Here is a 16,461-nt window from a genome sequence, read left to right on the forward strand (position 1 = left end):
AGGGGGTCGTAAGGACCCTATTTTACGTAGATTAATTCTGTGTGGAAATTTTGAGCAAAAAAGAGTACCATGTTGAAAAAATATTTTGTTATAACTTTGAAAGTAAGATAAAAATGCTTTCGAGCAGTATTTTCTAATTTATTACATTAGTCTTGGAAGAAATAAATTTGTTTCTTTACTAAGTTTTAGTAGAACATCCACTTGATGAACTGACAAAATTAACCCCAAGTATTTCGAATAAATATATCCTTTCTCTTTCCATAAAGACATGTACGTCTGACCATACGTAGACCACTCCACTAGTAAAGTACTGCTACTAATGTAAAGTATAACAGCTAACTTCACGTTCCAAAATTGACCTTTCCAGAAATTAAAAGCCCTCAGAAAACTCAGTAAAAGCTGCATAACTTTCGCAAGCTGTGAACTTTCGCCATATTTCCACGTCTGACCACGCAAGACCTATTCCACTTAATCTCCCTCGTTATCTGTCTAATATCGGGCTGATTCAGATTTGTAAGCAGATAATTCACAGGGTCTTGTAGTTATAGCACTTATTTATGCGATACAGTGATATCGACTTTCTCGTAAATTGAACTACATCTCGCTTATTAGAATACAAATTACTTGTTTTGTAACGTCGAGTTACACCGCCGACGTAAATTACAAACAGAATATTCTGCTCCCCGGTGTTTTATAAAGCTAAAAAAACGCAATATTCCTTGGGACGAAGGAACAATTTCGCTGTCTGTATATTTCTTTCGAAATTATTCGAGAGTTTTAATTAAACACGAAATAGTTGTCAAAAGGGAAAGATCGATGGATTACGTCGTTCAAGATTTATACCGTGATCCTCGGTAATTCGCGGTCGATCGAATCTCGATCGCACCACGAGCAAGGCTTCGGTTTTGTTGAAATTTCGAACAAATGCCTTTCGATCGCTACAAATTGGACGCAAGAGGATTAAGCTGGTAAAACCGATCATACAAAATAACGTCCTTTGTAAACGCGTTTCCACAGAGCCTCGGTATTCCTCTCTTTCAAACAGGGCGTAGTCATAAATTTTATTTCCATCCCCCTAAACGATGCTATCAAACGTTGGAAATTTTCGTGTATTCCCAAATCTCGAAATTTCATGATCGAATCAGAATTGTGAATAATTTCTGTTACCAGAAATGTAATTAGTATTTTCAACAAAAGAATCTCCAAGAAGAAAGGACAGTAAGGATTTAGATATTTATAGCGAACGACATCTTTACAAGGTCCTTATTATAGCACGGCGGATAATTGAAAGATATTATTCATTTCTCCGATTTCATTCCTTTCTTTCGTGATTAATTCACGGGCTGACGAGTTCGGTCTGACGTAAAATACTAAGCGAGGGAAAAAATGTGATGAAGTCCGTATATAATACATTAATTAATATCGCTCCTTTTTAATCCACGAAAGACTGAATTATCACCGTAAGTACCTAATCACTCATCGCTACGAAGTAACTAATTAACTCTTCCGCTAATACGAATCAATTCGTGAAGGCAAATACTTCGAGCAATTATACTCGCATATTTTTGCTATTACGAGGTCACGGTTAAAAGGAAGAACCACCGAAAATTCCGTTCGAAGCCCACGATTCATCGATTCGGTAAACACCGGCTGTTTGTTCTGACACGTCATTAGCGGAGCTTCTTCGTTTTGAGCGGACGGATCGGGTAATCGTTATCTCGATCAAATCGTGGAAAATAACTCTCCGATATAACATCTCGTGTCGGCAGCTTCCTTAACTCTACATTCGATCAATTCGGGGTCATAATTTTCGACCTTGAGACCTCATCACCGATTTATGAACACCTTTGCACTATTTTGACGAGTCTGACGTACGTGGTCAGCTTTGCTCCAATGAATGTGCTTTAATTTTAAGATTATTTGCGTAGTTAACGATTGGGTAATTCAACACAGATGTTATATATTAACTTTCTTTTTGTGTTGTAAATGAGCTGTGATTAGTTACTTGTGAATGACCTGACAAATCATAGTGCACTTTACTTGAATTTTTAATATGCTTCAATTTAGAGCTCAAGTCTAATTATAATTTGCACAGCCAAGGATTACATAGTAACAAATTGACATGACAATTTAACATTCTTTCCTTGTTTTAATATTGAAATGATTAGTTCTTAGTGCAAGGATTAAATTCAATATCTAATCCTCAAACTATTAAATGCACATCGAGTTCCTAAATCATCAAAATTTAAAATTTGTGTGTCCACAAAAAACCAACAACTAACTACAAGTACTAATTTCAAATAATTTTAAGTTCTTGATAATACAAATTCCCTAAACGTTCTGTGAACGTCCGCTTACCGGACGCAAAATATCTCGCCTGCTGAAAACAAGTGAGTATCGAATTCGATATCAAAGGAACGACTCGTTGAAACGGAAGAACAATTTCACCGCAGCGTAGCCGGAGTTTATCGTCGATAATTGACACGTTCGATAGGTGCGTGCACTTTCGATTCGAGTAAATATTCCCCGATCGAAGCCGCCAAAGTCTCGGTGATCGATCAGCCGCTATAATACGCGCGACTAGCGAATATGGAAAAAAACGTTCGCTCCGAGATTTATGGCCAGTTGATTCGTACTCGGTCTTACGTTTTGTTTACCCGCACCGCAAAACCGACCCTCTCCGTGTTACGCGGTAAACATTTTATCGAGTATGGAAAATTCTACGATTCACGTCCATTGCAAACAGAACAGTTATGTGACCAGACTGGTCACACAAGTACTCTGATTCTGGACTCAAACGTAAAACTGAAGTAGGACGAGGTTATCAATTTTGAAGACGTTTTGGAGACATTTTGGATAATATTGTAATATTTGTTAGATAATTTTTAGGCGACTTTTAGTTCATTCTAGGAAGGTTTAGAATATCTTGAACTTTTTGTCCTGAAATTTTGTGACGCACTCGTGACGCACATGTGACACGCATAATGGACACATGACGTATATGTGACGCACACATGACACACATATGATGAACGCATGATGGATACATGTCGCAGACATGACGCACATATGACGCACACATGACTGATACATGTCGCATACGTGACATACACATGATGCACATGTGACGCACACAGGACGGACACATGTCCCATAAGTGACGCACATATGACGCACATATAATGCACACATGAGGGACACAACGTATACGTGACGCACACATGACGCACATGTGATACACACATGACAGACACATGACGCATATGTGACGCACTTGTGACGCACACATGACGGACACATGATGGATACATGTTGCACATATGACGTATATATGACGCACACATGACGGACACATGTCACATTCGTGACGCACACATGACGCACACATGACGCACATGTGATGCACATGTTATGCAGACATGACAGACATATGACGTACACATGACACACACATGACGCACATGTGATGCACATATTATGCACACATGACAGACATATGACATACACATGACGCACATGTGACGCACACTATAGTTCATACATAGTGCGTCAGGATGAACCAGGCTTGAATTTTTATCACAATTAAATTTTGCGTAAAGTTCTGATTATAATCAAGGTTCATTGAAAGCAACACGTGTTTAGTTTTTAAACTTTATTAATTTTCACATGGCAGCAATAATTATGTATTCGAGCATGACTGCGTAGGAGATTGCAGGTTAAAGTTAAATAATAACGAGGCAATTTTGCGACAATAATTACGAGACAACCGAGAGACAATTTTGAACAACAAGAAATTTCGAGACAGCAACTTAATCATCGGTTTCCGAATGTCGAAAGTTCCGGAGCGTTTCGATGAAACTTCGACAAGGTTGTCGAGCAATCGTTTACGATGCCGTTGAAAACGAGAACAGAAGGGAAGAGATCGCGCGAAAACTTGAACACTTTTCCAGTGTTTTAAAAGGGGAAAGGTAAGTTTTATCTTCGGGAGTGGATTAAGAGCCATCGAGGCCTGGTCTTTCGCACGGGATTACGCACGATAGAGCTTGTTTGCTCAAAATTTCTCTCCGTTTATCATTCCCGACGAAAATTTCCTCTGTTCGGCGTTATTTAATTGAAACTCCGCGAACAATTTGCGGAGGTTGGCGATTCGAACAGCTGGGGATAAAGTAGTACACCCGGGGGAAAAGTTGCGTAATTTTTTAAGTGCATTCTCCGGTGCTGAATTTTTCACAGTCGCGACTGATGTTATCGTTAAACTTGTATCTCGCCTTTCGGAGGATATAATCTCCGGTATAAGAAATCAATGTACTAGTTGTTAATAAAACAAGAATTCTTAGTTTGATGCTTTTGAACATCACATTATAACAATATATGAGGACGACATTACATATCATTTAAAAATATGAAGACGACATTGTAGATTAAAAAATGACCAACGTAAACTAACCTAACCTAACGTTTGAACTCCTCAACGTCAGAATTGTTAATAAAACAAGAATTCTTAATTTGATATTTCTGAACAGCACATTATAACAATATATGAGGACGACATCACATATCATTTTTTACATATCATTTAAAAGTATGAAGACGACATTGTAGATTAAAAAATGACTGGCGTAAATTAACCTAACATAACGTTTGAACTCCGCAACGTCAGAATTGTTAATAAAACAAGAATTCTTAATTTGATATTTCTGAACATCACATTATAACAATATATGAGGACGACATTACATATCATTTAAAAATATGAAAACGACATTAAGGATTAAAAAATAATTAACGTAAATTAAACTAACATAACGTTTGAACTCCTCAACATCAGAATTGTTAATAAAACAAGAATTCTTAATTTGATATTTCTGAACATCACATTATAACAATATATGAGGACGACATCACATATCATTTTTTACATACATTTAAAAGTATGAAGACGACATTGTGGATTAAAAAATGACCAACGTAAACTAACCTAACCTAACGTGTGAACTCCTCAAAATCAGAATTGTTAATAAACCAAAAATTCCTAATTTGATATTTTTAAACATCGCCAGAATATAACAAACCCACATATCACTTACAAGTATGAAAACGGCTTTGTAAATCTAAAAATGACTAACGTATATTAACCTAACCTAACGTTTGAACCTAACCTGCCCTGTCAGCGTCACAAAACGTATTGTATAAATCTTTGTAACAACGATGACGTTGAGGATGTTCGACGCGTTAAAAAAGCAAGTCCACGCGATTATATTTCGCAACGCAAAAATGTTCGTAAAAGATGACACGTTGTTTCGCGATTAATCGTCGCGATTCAGCGAGATGGTGGACGGAAGTGTCGACGATGGCTCGTTTCCAGGAAAATCAGTGCGCACGGTCGTTCACTTATTTACAGAACGATCGTAAAATACCGAGGGAACTGCTGGCCGAAGCTGCTGCGAACGGAACCAGGAGACGTTCGCGATAAATGTTGCAATTTCTTCAACGCCGGATGATGTTCCTCTATTATTACCAACTTCCTCTGCATCTGGATTCCCGATCGATTTTAATAGAAATAAGATAAGTGCACGAGCTATTAAACCTGCATTTTTAACTGCCATTTTCTTCTATACAAATTTTATGTTTACAAAAATTCAACACTGATGACGCTTTCATTTTTGCCGACATTTTGCGAGAATGTATATTATTATATTATATGAATAGTTAAATAGTTTCTTCACAAATATCACTCATACTCTCATAACTCATTTATCAATCAACCTAACCTGCAAGTTAAATAGTTAAATAGTTTTTTCACAAATATCACCCATACTCTCATAACTAATTTATCAATTAACCTAACCCACAAGTTAAATAGTTAAATAGTTTTTTCACAAATATCACCCATACTCTCATAACTAATTTATCAATTAACCTAACCTACAAGTTAAATAGTTAAATAGTTTCTTCACAAATATCACCCATACTCTCATAACTCTTTTATCAATTAACCCAACCTACAAGTTAAATAGTTAAATAGTTTCTTCACAAATATCACCCATACTCTCATAACTCATTTATCAATTAACCCAACCTACAAGTTAAATAGTTCCTTCACAAATATCACTCATACTCTCATAACTCATTTATCAATCAACCTAACCTACAAATTGCGTGTTCTATGCAGTTGCGTCCTGTACAAATATTTCTACAAAATGAAAACAACTGAAGAAAGTTTTAATGTTACGTGCATTACGCATTCAGCGATGATTAATTAATAATTAACCCAATATGAATATTAATAACTTTCGAACAATTCTAACTAAAATTGCAGTGAAAATACGAGTGCAGTTTATTCGAAGTGCGTCACGAGTGTGTTATAGCAGCACAAAGGGTAGAACCTCGTACTGGTAATGAAAGAATGAAAAGAAAGAGGATCGAACACATAAAATCGTTCCAACGTGTTAATTGTTGGTCATTTCTAAATACTCGAGAACAGGTGTTCCGCGTTCTCAACTGGATGAAACTTTTTCGACTGGAAGTCGAAGTCGAGTTGAACGGGTTCGCGAAGCAGTTTTTCCTCTCGAAGCTGCTTAATTTAACTTCGAGCGAGCGAAGAGGCGGAGATGGAGAGGGCGGAGAGGCTGTTTCTTAGCTACGAATCAAGCTGCAATTAAACGAGGACACGGAAGGAAGCTTATCAATTTTCAAAGGTGATTCGAAATTACCCTTTTGCTTCTGCTAAACATTTTTCAGCTACGTCTTAACTTAATATTTGCTACGGCTCTTCTTCTTGAGAGCTCTTCGGAACCTCCGTTTTCGTCCGAGGAAATTGTGGAATTAAAACTACAAATCATAATTTCGTGCTGGGGGGGGATATTGGGGTTTGCGGAAGTGGGGCAATTTGGGAATTTTGGGATTCGGGAGATGGGAAGTGGGGAAATGGGGAGTTTGAGGAATTGGGGGTTGGAGAGTTTGGGGATTTTGGAATTTGGGAATTTGAGAAGGTGGGAATTTGAGAAATTGGGGATTGGAGAGTTTGGGGATTTTGGAATTTGGCAATTTGAGAAATTGGGAATTTGAGAAATTGGGGACTTGGGAGTTTGGGGACTTGAGAATTTGGGAATTTGAGAGTTTGGGAACTCGAGAATTTGGGAATTTGAGAAGTTGGAAATTTGAGAATTTGGGAACTCGAGAATTTGGTAATTTGAGAAATTGGGAACTTGAGAGTTTGGGGACTTGAGAATTTGGGAATTTGAGAATTTGGGAATTCGAGAAGGTGGGAATTTGAGAAGTTGGAAATTTGAGAATTTGGGAACTCGAGAATTTGGTAATTTGAGAAATTGGGAACTTGAGAGTTTGGGGACTTGAGAATTTGGGAATTTGAGAATTTGGGAATTTGAGAAGGTGGGAATTTGAGAGTTTGGGAACTCGAGAATTTGGGAATTTGAGAAGTTGGAAATTTGAGAATTTGGGAACTCGAGAATTTGGTAATTTGAGAATTTGGGAACTTGAGAATTTGGAAATTTGAGAATTTGGGAACTCGAGAATTTGGGAACTTGAGAATTTGGAAATTTGAGAAACTGCGAATTTGAGAATTTAGGACTTTGAGAATTTGGAAATTTGAGAATTCAGAAACTCGAGAATTAACCAACCAAAAAATTTGAAGCTCCAAGAATTACAAAAATAAAAATTTGATCACCGTCAGAATTCCACCTACTTCCACCCCATCTCTCCAAACAATACCATCAAAATAAAATAAATTGCAAATTACCATCTCAAAAAGGTCCTCAACTGCACTCTTCATCTACTCGCAAAGTGCACGGTAATTATTTTTGCTGTCACAAGTATTCTACAGCATACATAAATGATTTTATTCAGTTGGTTTGAATCTCTGTCTGACCACGCACGTACCTATTCTACTTGAACCTCGAGGTGACCTTATTTCACTTATTCAACCGTGTTCATTCTACCTGTCTCATTATTGTTTCACCAGTACGAGCCACGTTCCATTTCTCTGACTACAATCTGGTCAAGAACGATCTTGTTCCACTTGTCTGGTCACTGTTTAACGGAAAACAGACCCGGACTAATTGTCTGACAGTTAACTGGCTAAGAACGTACTGCAATCGTCTGATCACCTTTAAACGAGCACTGTCTGACCAACTACAGACTTCTTATCTAACGTTTAATGTGGAATTTAATAACGTTTAGTGTATTATTTCTTTAGGCTATTTTTGAGTGCATTGCAATTTTCAAGAATTATTTTACTGAATTATAATTTGGTAATTATAATTTGAGAAATTGGGAACTTGAGAGTTTGGGGACTTGAGAATTTGGGAATTTGAGAAATTAGGGACTTGGGAGTTTGGGGACTTGGGAGTTTGGGGACTTGGGAGTTTGGGGACTTGGGAGTTTGGGGACTTGGGAGTTTGGGGACTTGGGAGTTTGGGGACTTGAGAATTTGGGAATTTGAGAATTTGGGAACTCGAGAATTTGGTAATTTGAGAAATTGGGGACTTCGGAGTTTGGGGACTTGAGAAGTTGGGAATTTGAGAATTTGGGAATTTGAGAATTTGGGAACTCGAGAATTTGGTAATTTGAGAAATTGGGGACTTCGGAGTTTGGGGACTTGAGAAGTTGGTAATTTGAGAAGGTGGGAATTTGAGAATTTGGGAACTCGAGAATTTGGTAATTTGAGAAGTTGGAAATTTGAGAATTTGGGAACTCGAGAATTTGGTAATTTGAGAAATTGGGAACTTGAGAGTGTGGGGATTTGAGAATTTAGGAATTTGAGAAGGTGAAAATTTGAGAATTTGGGAACTCCAAAATTTTTATACAGAATTATAATTTGATTTTCATTATGGTTTCATTCTGGTGTATTGTCTCTGGTTTCAATTTTAAGTTACGAAGGAATAATTGTTTCAACAATATATTTCATTAAGAAATTATTTTGTTGTGCACTCAGTTTCTTGATTTTATGAACAGGTTTGTAGGGAAGCTATCGCAGAGAAAAGAAGCTAAATTACAGATCAATAGGAAATGGTCAAACAGCATCGATTATGACGCACGATTTCACGTCGATAGCCATCGAATTTGTAATCAGTACGCTACACAACGAACATTAATTATCGCGAGTGGTAATTACAGACGGTGTAATTATTATTCCCGATGAACGATGTCATCAACGTATGAGGTCGTGCTACGCGTTGATCACCCTATCCTTGAGATTTTCGAACTTCAGAAATTATTTTTTCCAATTTAAAAATTCACTCAAACATTTCAACTATCTTTTTTAGGATTTTCACAAATTAAAAATTTTTTCCACTGACATTTTTAGGATTTTTACAAATTAAAAATTTCTTCGACTGACATTTTTACAAATTAAAAATTCCTTCGACTGACATTTTTAGGATTTTTACAAATTAAAAATTCCTTCGACTGACATTTTTAGGATTTTTACAAATTAAAAATTTCTTCGACCGACATTTTTAGGATTTTTACAAATTAAAAATTTTTTCCACTGACATTTGTAAGATTTCTACAAATTAAAAATTCCTTCGACCGACATTTTTAGGATTTTTACAAATTAACAATTTCTTCGATTGTCTTTTTCAGGATTTTTACAAATTAAAAATTGTATACACAGTAAGAAACGAGTAAATAGAATTGTAAATGGTTTACAGTGATCCATAATACAAGCAATATAAAAAGCGACAAGAAGTAAAAAGCATCGAACATCCCGAAGCACCCTTTCTTTATAAATTTTTCCCCGCTATTATTCCTCACCCACGCGCAAAGGGATTTTCATCCCCCTTGTCCTTTCCCGTCGACACCAGGAATAACATCCCCTAATTACCCAGCATTCGCCCACACAAACCTAGACTCGTTTATTATCCTAAAACTGTTCGCTACTTCATCGATGAAAGGAAAAGCAAATGAGAGATACAGGGGTATCAGAGGGGTGGAAATCATTGAATTATTCAACGAGCAAAGTATACCATGTAAACACTGCTACAGATTGTACTATAATCTCTTTCATATTAATTTGTACTATGTTACATAATATCTAAACTTTAAATATCTTTGTCGATATCAATTCTTCAAGGGTAAAATTTTTCTGAATAATTTTTTTATATCAGCTGCTAATAACAGAATTTTATTTTTGTTTTTCAACTTGTCTTTATCAAAGCAATTTTATACAGAAATACATTTAATGTTCTAAATATCTTTGTAGATATTAATTGTTCAAGGGTAAGATTTTTCTGAATAATTTTTTTATATCAGCTGCTAATAACAGAATTTTATTTTTGTTTTTCAACTTGTCTTTATTAAAGCAATTTTATACAGAAATACATTTAATGTTCTAAATATCTTTGACAATATTAATTGTTCAAGGGTAAGATTTTTCTGAATAATTTTTTTATATTAGTTGTTAGTAACAGAATTTTATTTTTGTTTTTCAACTTGTCTTTATTAAAACAATTTTATACAGAAATACATTTAATGTTCTAAATATCTTTGTACTATTAATTGTTTAAGGGTAAGATTTTTCTGAATAATTTTTTTATATTAGTTGTTAGTAACAGAATTTTATTTTTGTTTTTCAACTTGTCTTTATCAAAGCAATTTTATGCAGAAATACATTTAATGTTCTAAATATCTTTGTATATATTAATTGTTCAAGAGTAAGATTTTTCTGAATAATTTTTTTATATTAGTTGTTAGTAACAGAATTTTATTTTTGCATTTCAACTTGTCTTTATCAAAGCAATTTTATACAGAAATGCATTCAATGTTCTAAATATCTTTGTACTATTAATTGTTCAAGGGTAAGATTTTTTTGAATAATTTTTTTATATCAGCTGTTAGTAACAGAATTTTATTTTTTCATTCGAACCTGTCTCTATGAAGGCAGTTTTATACCGAAATACATTTACCGTTCAATTACTATAATCAACGTATGACACGTGGCTAATAAAGCTTCTGATTCACAGTATTTAACTTCCCAACTCAAGTATATTAATTAATACATAAAGAATATGATATTTAACTTATCTTTCGCGTGTGTATAATTACAAAACTTTCCACGTTACCTATAAATAATATCAACGATCGCAGCGCGATCAAACAAAATATCATCGCGAAAAGGGGGTTAATTCTTTTCTATTTTTCCGGCAAAGAGTTAAAGATCGAGCAGCAGTCGTAATTATAGATTCGCAGTCTCGAAATGGCGGCTGATATCGCACTCTCGTGGAGCAACACGCGCGATCAAACTCCCCCGATAAAGTCAGAGGAAATAATAATAATAACACTAATAATAACAAGAACGAGAGGCAGATCGAGCGAACGTTAACGGCCGTGAATCACGCGGCAATGGCGAATCGTCTTCGAGCACGATGCAATTAAGCCGTAATTAGGTACAACACCTAACATCGATTGCTTTTTATCTCTGACAAATTCGAGGGCGCGCTTTCTTTCATTATGCACGCGGTTTAGATGCTTTAGGTACTCCAACATTAGATGAACAAATATTCGAGCATTAAAATTAAACTTAGGGTTAATTTTTTCCAAGTGCAAAGTTTGTATATTTCTGAACTTCAAACTTTCGATCGTTTTCTGCAGAGGTTCTGTAATTTTTGGAATTCGAAAATCGGACCCTGGGATTTTTAGAAATTTTCTAGTTTTATCATTTGGAGCTTCAAACTTTCGATTATTTTCTGCAAAGGTCTTCTGTAATTTTAGGAATTCGAAAATCGGACCCTGGGATTTTTAGAAATTTTCTAGTTTGATCATTTGGAACTTCAAACCTTCGATCATTTTCTGTAGAGACCCTCTGCAATTTTAGGAATTTGAAAATTAGACCCTTGGGAGTTCTAGAAATTTTCTAGTTTGATCATTTGGAACTTCAAAATTATTTTTGACTGCTTTTGGTATCTTCAGCACTGCACATTCAAGAACTGCTCCTCCATGTTCCTTGACATGTTGCACTCTAACCTTTCTTTTTACCGAATTCTAACCTCCCTTTTTACCGAATTCCAACCTCTCTTTCCACCGTACCCTAACCTCTCTTTCCACCACATTCTAACCTCTCTTTCTATTCAAACAAGTGGCGAATTTATCAACGCGAAGACAATTGAAATACACTGCCCGAATTAACGTTCTATAAACGCATTCGTTTGACAGATGATAATGGAAAAGCGAGAACTGCTTTTTAAAATGGCGCGACAGGTAAACAGCGAACGTTAATTAAGATATATAGATGTTGCGGTATTAGTTCGTTGTAGAAATATACTTTTCACGATAACAATTAATCTTGCTTAAGGTGTTGATACAGGCTCGACACTTTTGTCCTTTTTGTTTTAATAAGCAAAGGAGGACGAGTAAACGATTCTACGTCGTTTCGCATTAATTTTCTCGCGAGAAAGGGAGCTTAATAACTAATTAAAAGTTAGGCTAAAACTTGTGTTCCCAGTCAGAAAGTTACACCTGTTTGCTCGATGAAAAAGGATGCTCGAAAGTGAATTAACTGGAATTAATGATCATGGCGTCGAAAGATGAAGGGTTCCGAGAACGGACTTCAAATTACAATTGCTGATTTACAAATTTACGAATATTCAAGCTTCTTCCAGATAATTCAATTGTCAAGTTGCACTTTTTCCGTAAGTTGAAGATCTTGGGATTTCACCATTTTTTGTGACGTTCTTTATTTTCATGATGAAAACAAACGTGTCAGATTTTCTGCGCTGCAGGTCTTTCAAACTCATTTGCCTAATCTCGGAGTAGGCGTCAATGCTGAAATTCACACTTATTTTGATTGTCAGATTATTTGACGTGTGTCACGTGTTGATACGTCGGTCTTTTTGACCGTCACGCCTACTAAGGACATTTCTTTTGGCGAACGTGTATGGTCAAGTAAAAACTGCGGTCAATATGTTTCGATGGAAGTCTGGAGAAAATAACCTTCTAAGGTATAATACTTGAGACAATAGTCTGAGGTATTTATGCAAATGAGTACCAATCTGTTCTTAGACCAATCGGACCTTAGAAATAATTTCATACTTGTACACTAAGTCATCTGACTCACCACCTTTTGACTCATAAAAATACTAGCTAACCCCAGATAGGTATATCTGGTAACTGATATAAGTGGTAACTTATACCTCAAGTTTAATGTTCACCTACACAAACCAAAACCGAACTATAAAAATAAATACCGAATACGTAAGCCAGCTTATGCAACGATGCTTTACCCCAACGAAGACTGAACATCCATTTTACCAGAATTTCGAAGCGTTTCATAATTTTCAAGCTTCTTCCATAATTTCAAATAACTGTTCCATAAATCCAGCGTTCAATCGACGTAATTAAAGCGGAATAAACGTCAAACCTGCATCGCACATTTGCAAGAAACCGATACACATCCCGTAAGGATCCCGGTGAAAGGGAGCAGAAAATCCGCAGCACGGTTCGCGCGGGAAAATCTCGAGCACCTTCACTATCGATCTCGATTCTTACTCGATCTCCGGCGTGAGCGGAACATCCTTTCGTTCATCCTTCTCCCGGGGGGTAGAATGCGCGGACTCAGCGAGGGTCGAAAGGCATTTCTCGGTTAGGTTTCGCGGTTAGCACCTGTTCGCACAGAGACACGATCGCGACGATTCCCGGAGCGTTTCGGGAGGTGCGGATCGCTCCTGGACGCTTGGCGTTTGAGAGCGCACTGAGGATCCGGGCGCACCGTGGCATTGCAGCCGCATGCGCGTCTCCGCCACCGGAATTCGCATCTCCCTCTCCTTCCGGCTTCCTTCGAGCCGCTCAAAACGCTTCTTTCTTCCTACTGTCTCTTCCCCTCGCTTTTTCATCCCCCACTTTTATTTTACACCGCTTCTTACTCTTTATTTGAATATGCTCGGGGGTGCACCGTCGTGTTTGGATTAGGTTTACGAGGGTGGGCATCTGCTTTTTCAAATAACACGCCATTCCTATTATCTCCTGCATAAATTTTTAGAGTTTACGTTCTTTCTTCGATTGTACCTGTGTTTCGCAATGTTTCAAAATATGTCAATGTGGAGGATTCAATACCAAACTGTGAGGGTGGTTCATATCAAACTGTGCACTTTCTTGTCTAGCTGATGTGATACTTGACTCCTTAAATTTTCTAGTTATTCGTTCACAAAATTGAAGGACAGGTCTGGTCAAATATAGGGAGCGTCACGAGTGCGTCACGACATTGTAAGGGGTTAATTATGGCTGGAGGGTGCTTCAATACAGGTCATATCAAATTTCTGTACACTTTCTTGTCTAGCTGATGTGGTACTGGGTTTAACTCCTCAAATTTTCTAGTTATTCGTTCACAAAATTGAAGGACAGGTCTGGTCAAATGTAGGAAGCCTCACGAGTGCGTCAGCAGTGCGTCACGACATTGTAAGGGGTTAATTGTGAGTAGAAGGGTGCTTCAATACAGTTCATATAAAATTTCTGTACACTTTCTTGTCTAGCTGATGTGATACTTAACTCCTTAAATTTTCTAGTTATTCATTCACAAAATTGAAGGACAGGTTGGGTCAAATGTAGGAAGCCTCACGAGTGCGTCAGCAGTGCGTCATGATATTGTAAGGGGTTAATAAAATTTCTTTCACAGTTACTCCAAGAATATGTATCTCTAAAGGCGTGGTAGAACTGTACACACATTTTCAACGCATTTCAGCAACCCTTCACAAGACTTCTTTTGCAGTAAATCCAAGAACATGTATGTCTGAAGGTGTGGTGGAATCGTGCACATGTTTTCAGTGCTTTTTAGGAAGCTTCACAAGAAGACTACATAAATTATTGACATAAGAATTGTAAATATATTTTCAACCTATTTTAGCATGCTTTCATATGATTCCTTTTGCAGTTAGTTCAAGAACATATATGTTTAAAAGTGTGTAGAATTGTGCATATATTTTCAATGCTTTTTAAAAAGCTTCAAAAGAGTCCTACATAAATTTTTGACATAACAACTGTACACATATTCTCAGTCTGTTTTAGCTGACTCTTACAAGACTTCTTTTGCAATTAATTTAAGAACACATATGTTTAAAAATGTCGTAGAATTATGAACATATTTTTAATGTATTTTAGAAAGCTTCACAAGAAGACTACATAAATTATTGACATAAGAATTGTACATATATTTTCAACCTATTTTAGCAAGCTTTTATATAATTCCTTTTGCAGTTAGTTCAAGAACATGTATGTTTAAAAGTGTTGTAGAGTTATGTACGTATTTTGAATTTGTTTTAGCAGACTCTTACAAGACTTCTTTTGCAGTAAATTCAAAAACACGTATGTTTAAAGGTGTTGTAGAATTATGTACGTATTTTGAATTTGTTTTAGCAGACTCTTACAAGACTTCTTTTGCAGTAAATTCAAGAACATGTACGTTTAAAAATGTTGTAGAATGATGTACGTATTTTGAAATTGTTTTAGCAGACTCGTACAAAACTTCTTTTGCAGTAAATTCAATAACATGTACGTTTAAAAATGTTGTAGAATAATGTACGTATTTTGAATTTGTTTTAAGGAGCCTCACAAGCAATTTTTAATTTGTCAAACCATTACGAAGGAGTCTACCGTCTCTGAACTTGACAGATCTTCAAATCCAGTTAGCACTTTCATAACTCGGCAAGCCATAACGAGCAATTGAAATCATAGCGAAAGGTTTCATCGCGATCAAGGTTCACCTTTCGTTATTTATTTTCCCGAGTGCATCGATTTTCCGACCTTTCCCTCTCTACCAATCATTGTCATCGTTTCCCTCCAGCGTTTCGCCTCGTATCTTCGTCTCGCTCCTTTCAATCCCCTAATTCAACTGTTCCCTCCGGTTCTCTGTTTCTCTCAGTCTTCCACCCCCGTTTAGAATTTCCCGCAAAGTCCCGTGTTGCAACTCCCCCGCGTTCGCGTCCCACGCGCTCTTACACGCTCGCCGGAGCTCGACGGTTCTTGCTAGTTCTATATGTCGCTATACTACGCGAAATATCAGTACGGTTACACCCCCTGCCCCGAAATTCGTAAACAAACGCCCCAGCTTCGAAAATACGGTGATTTATTAGCTATCAAACGGATCATTCTCGTATGGCTAAATCCTGCTATTTCTGGTAAATATCACAGCGTTATGGATTGGATTAATTGTTTGAATATGTGGATAAAGGGTGGTTCTATGGTTGTCATTTTAAAAAAGCTTATTATATCTACATATTATATATCCTGCATTGTACGCTATTATTATACCTTACAGTGAGATGTCACTCGTGATGCACGTAAGGATCATGTAACCTAAGAATACATAACCTAACTTCTTAACTTTCAGTGGTCTTTTTAACTTTCTTCAGTGGTCTTCAAGTTTCAGGAATAAGGATGTAGCTGTTCAGAAAATTGTAGGTTAAGAGTTAATTTTCTGTAGATACATTTAAATAATTCATACTTGTACTCGAA

General features: G+C 36.5%; 1 protein-coding gene across 14 annotated transcripts in view; it reads right to left on the reverse strand.

The window, feature by feature from the left end:
* Oamb (Octopamine receptor in mushroom bodies) overlaps window positions 1–16,461 on the reverse strand; it is a 265,798-nt gene that overhangs the window by 168,998 nt on the left and 80,339 nt on the right. Inside the window, exon 1 of one of the 14 annotated variants that reach the window (XM_076538565.1) lies at window positions 13,504–13,690. The exons of the other annotated variants lie outside the window; for them this stretch is intronic. The gene's annotated coding sequence lies outside the window, so the exon portion shown is untranslated. Of the gene's footprint in view, window positions 1–13,503; window positions 13,691–16,461 lie in introns of those variants that run through there. 14 annotated transcript variants of the gene reach the window in all.

The sequence above is a fragment of the Megachile rotundata genome, chromosome 13, assembly GCF_050947335.1.
Source record: "Megachile rotundata isolate GNS110a chromosome 13, iyMegRotu1, whole genome shotgun sequence".
NCBI classification, from domain to species: Eukaryota; Metazoa; Arthropoda; class Insecta; order Hymenoptera; family Megachilidae; genus Megachile; species Megachile rotundata.